Source organism: Saimiri boliviensis, chromosome X, assembly GCF_048565385.1.
Source record: "Saimiri boliviensis isolate mSaiBol1 chromosome X, mSaiBol1.pri, whole genome shotgun sequence".
In the NCBI taxonomy this organism is placed as follows: Eukaryota; Metazoa; Chordata; class Mammalia; order Primates; family Cebidae; genus Saimiri; species Saimiri boliviensis.
Genome location: NC_133470.1, coordinates 96,857,864 through 96,862,915, shown reverse-complemented (window position 1 = coordinate 96,862,915; position 5,052 = coordinate 96,857,864). Strand labels below are relative to the sequence as shown.

General features: G+C 36.8%; 1 pseudogene; it reads left to right on the top strand.

Moving 5' to 3' along the window:
- The first annotated feature begins 1,597 nt into the window (after positions 1–1,597).
- Positions 1,598–2,592, top strand: LOC101030810 (polycomb protein EED pseudogene; annotated as a pseudogene).
- Positions 2,593–5,052: the final 2,460 nt, after the last annotated feature.

The window sequence follows — 5,052 nt, the reverse complement described above, 5'->3', positions numbered from 1 at the left end:
GTACCATACTGCATGGGGAAACCTGGAAAGCCTATCCTCTAAGATCTGGAACATGCCAGGGATGCCCACTGTAACCATTGTTATTCAACATAACACTGTACTAGCTACAGCAGTCAGACCAAAAAAAAAAAAAAAAAAAAAAAAGATATAAAAGGCATCCAAATTGGCAAGGAAGAAATGAAATTATCCTTGTTGGCTGATGATATGAACATATATTTGGAAAAACCTAAAGACTCCACAGGAGGACTATTAGAACTGATAAACAAATTCACTAAAGTTGTAGGATAAACAATCAACATACAAAAATTAGTAGCATTTTTATGTGCCAACAGGGAACAATGTGAAAAAGAAACAAAAAAGTAATTGAATTTACAATAGCCACACATAGAATTAAAAACTTAGAAATTAATTTAACCAAAGAAGTGAAAGATCTCTATGATGAAAACTATAAAACACTGATGAAAGACATTGAAGAATATACCAAAAAATGGAAAAAAATTCCATGTTCATGGATTGGAAGAATAAATATTCTTAAAATGTTCATAGTACCCAGAGCAATCCACAGATTTAATGCAATCTCTACTAAAATATCAATGATATTTTTCACAGAAATATAAAAGACAATCCTAAAAATTTTATGGAACCACAAAAGACCTAGAATAGCGAAAGCTATCCTAAGTCAAAAGAACAAAGCTGGAGGAATCACATTACCTTACTCCAAATTATGCTACAGAGCTACATTAACTATAACAGCTTGGTACTGGCATAAAAACAGACACATAACCAATGGAGCAGAATAGAGAAACTAGAAACAAATCCCCACACCTACAGTGAACTCATTTTTGACAAAAGGGTCAAGAACATACACTGGGAAAAAAGACAGTCTTTTCAATTAACGGTGATGGAAAACTGGATATCCGTATGCAGAAGAATGAAACTAGACACTTTCTCTTGCCATATACAAAAATAAAATCAACATGGATTAAAGACTTCAGTCTGAGACCTCAAACTATGAAACTAGTACAAGAAAACATTGGGGACAATCTCCAAGACATTGATCTGGGCAAATATTTCTTGAACAATACCTCACAAGCATAGGCAATGAAAGCAAACATGGACAAATGGGATCACATCAAATTTAAAAGCTTCTGTATAGCAAAGTATACAATCAGCAAAGTGAAGGGACAACCCACAGGATGGGAGAAAATACTTGCAAATTACCCATCTGTCAGGGCATTAATAAACATAATATATAAGGAGCTCAAACAAGTCTATAGTAAAAAGTCTAATAATGTGATCAAAAAATGGCCAAGAGATTTGAGTGGACATTTTTCAAAAGAAGATGTACAAATGGCAAACAGGCATATGAAAAGGTGCTCAACATCACTGATTATCAGAGAAATGCAAATCAAAACTACAATGAGATATCATCTCATCTCAATTAAAAGGGATTATATCCAAAAGACAAGTAATAGCAAATGCAGCCGAGGGTGTGGAGAAAAAGGAACTCTTGTGCACAATTGGTGGCAAAGTAAATTAGCAGAACCACTATGGAGAACAGTTTGGAGGTCCCTCAAACAACTAAAAAGAGAGGGAAATGTCGGCTGTGCTGGTCAGAACAGACATGCCTGCAGTGAAGAACCAGAAGCTGAGCAGTGACAAGACCAGCAACACTCATCTCACTGGAGAGGAGAATTATGACACTGTCAGTAGAAAGTGGTACAATCTCTGAACACCCTAATATAACTACAAACATGGCAAATGCACCTGGAAGGCAAAGTTGGTGAAAGGGAAAATAGAAGTCGAAGAAATGCAAATATGCTTTCACATGTGTAAATAGTCTCAAGGAAGATTATAACCAACCACTGTTTGGAGTTCATTTTAATTGCCAGAGTAAAGGAGATCCATTACTGTTTGCGACTGTAGGAAGCAACAGGGTTACCTTGTATGAATGTCACTGACAAGGAGAAATCCAGTTGTTGCAATCTTACGTGGATGCTGATGCTGAGGAAAACTTTTACACTTTTGCATGGACCCATGATAGCAATAGAAGCCATTCTTTGCTGGCTGCAGCTGGATCTAGAGGCATAATTGGGATAATTCATCCCATAACAATGCAGGGTTAAAAGCACTAAGTTGGCCACAGAAATGCTATCAATGAGCTGAAATTCCACCCAAGAGATCCAAATCTACTCCTGTCAGTAAGTAAAGATCATGCTTTACAGTTATGGAATATCCAAATGGACACTCTGGTGGCAGTATTTGGAAGCATAGAAGGTCACAGAGTTGAAGTTCTAAATGCTGATTATGATCTTTTGGGTGAAAAAAAATATGTCCTGTGATATGGATCACTCAAACTTTGGTGGATTGACTCAAAGAGAATGTTGAATTCAATTAAGAAATCTTATTATTATAATCCAAATAAAACTTACAGGCCATATAATTCTCAGAAAATCCATTTTCTTATTTTTCTATCAGAGACATACATCGAAATTATGTTGATCGTGTGTGATGGTTAGGTGATTTGATACTTTCTAAGTCTTGCAAAAATGCAATTGTGTTGGAAACCTAGCAAAATAGAAGGTGATATAGATAAAATTAAACCCAGTGAGTCTAATGTGACTGTATCTTGGGTGATTTGATTGTAGCCAGTGTAATATTTGGTACATGAGATTTTCTTCTTCTCCTGTTGCCAGGCTGGAGTGCAGTGGTGTAATCTCAGCTCACTGCAACCTCTACCTCCCAGGTTTGAGTGATTCTCCTGCCTCAGCCTCCTGAGTAGCTGGGATTATAGGCATGTGCCACCACATCCAGCTAATTTTTGTATTTTTAACAGGGTTTCACCACCTGTTGGCCAGGATGGTCTTGATCTCTTGACCTTGTGATCTGCCCACCTCGGCCTCACAAAGCTCTGGGATTACAGGCGTGAGCCAACATGCCTATGAATGTCTGGCAAAAGATGCTTACGTTGGTCAATCAAGTTGGAAAATTTTATATTTGAAATTTAGAAGTATAAGTTCCTCATAAAGCCAAATGTACGACACTGACTCATCATAAATGTGATGCTGCTATTCAGCAAACCAGTTTTAGCAGGGATAGCAGCATTCTTATAGTTGTTTGTGATTGTGCCAGTATTTGGCACTGGGTTTGACTTTGATAAAATACTTTTGCCTAATCAAAAGTAGAGTGTATTTTCTGTATAATATGGAATTAGTATAGTTCGCTAGTAAGGGCACATAGAGCATTTAGAGTTGTGTTTCAGCATTAAATCAGACTGAGCTGAATGTATTGATGTTTACACTGTTTACATTCTTTGTAATGTCTTCCTACTCAGATTCTACTGCTTTTTTATTAATAAAAATTTGTTTTTATTATGCCATTTTTAAAAAATCTTCACTGTGATGAAAGAGAGTTGAAAGTGTCACTATAAAGCAACCACGCAAGCCAACATAATAACCAGCTAACAACAAAATGACAAAATGAAACCCACACATATCAATACTAACCTTGGATGTAAATAGAATAAATGCCCCACTTAGAAGGAACAGAGTGACAAGCTAGATTAAAAACAAACAAACACACCTGTAATCCCAGCACTTTGGGAGGCTGAGGTGAGTGGATCACGAGGTCAAGAGATCAAGACCATCCTGGCCAGCATGGTAAAACCCTGTCTCTACTAAAAATACAAAAATTAGCTGGGCATGGTGGCATGCACCTGTAGTCCCAGCTACTAGGGAGGCTGAGGCAGGAGAATTGCTTGAACCCAGGAGGAGGAGGCTGCAGTGAGCCGAGATCATGCCACTGCACTCCAGCCTGGCGACAGAGCAAAACTCTGTCTTAAAAAACAAAACGAAACAAAAACAAGACCCAATGGTATGCTATCTTCAAGAGACCCATTGTGCATGTAATGACACTCAGGGGCTCAAAACAAAGAGATGGAGGAAAATCTACCAAGCAAATGGAAAACAGAAAAAAGCAGGGTTGCAATCCTAACTTCAGACAAAACAGACTTCAAACCAACAAAGATCAAAGAAGGACATTACATAATGGTAAAGTGTTCAATTCAACAAGAAAACGTAACTATCTTAAATATATATTATATATGCACCCAACACAGGAGAACCCAGATTTGTAAAGCAAGTTCTTAGAGATGTACAAAGAGACATAGACTCCCACTCAATAATAATGGGAGACTTCAACACTCTAAGCAGTGTTAGACAGATCATCGAGGCAAAAAATTAATGAAGATATTCAGGACCAGAACTCAACCTTGAACCAAGTGAATCTGATAGACCTCTATAGAACTCTCCACCCAAAAACAACAGAATATACATTCTTATCACCACATGGCACATTCTCTAAAATTAACTACATAATTGGACATAAAACAATTCTAGCAAATGCAAAAGAACTGAAATAATACCAAATACACTCTTGGACCACAGTGCAATAAAAATAGAAGTCAAGACTAAGAAAATCACTCAAAACCGTACAATTACATGGAAATTAAACAACATAGTCCTGAATGCCTTTAGGGTAAATAATTAAATTAAGGCAGAAATCAAGAAGTTCTTCGAAACTAATGAGAACAAAGAGACAATGTACTGGAATCTCTGGGGTGCAGCTAAACCAGTATTAAGAGGGAAATTTATAGCACTAAATGCCCACATCAGAAAGCTCTTATACCTCAAATGAACAACCTAACATCACAACTATGAGAACTAGAGAACCAAGAGCAAATCTCAAAGCTAGCAGAAGACAAGAAATAACCACAATCAGAGTTGAACTGAAGGATGCAGAGACACAAAAATACCTTCAAAAATCACTGAATCAAGGAGGTGTTTTTTTCTGAAAAAATTAATGAAATATATAGACCGATGGCTAAACTAATAAAGAAGAAAAGGGAGAAGAATCAAATAGACACAATTAGAAATGGTAAGGAGGATATCACCACTGGCCCCACAGAAACACAAACATCAAAATACTATAAACAACTCTTTGCACATACACTAGAAAATCTAGAAGAAATAGATAAATTCTTGGGAATCAGTG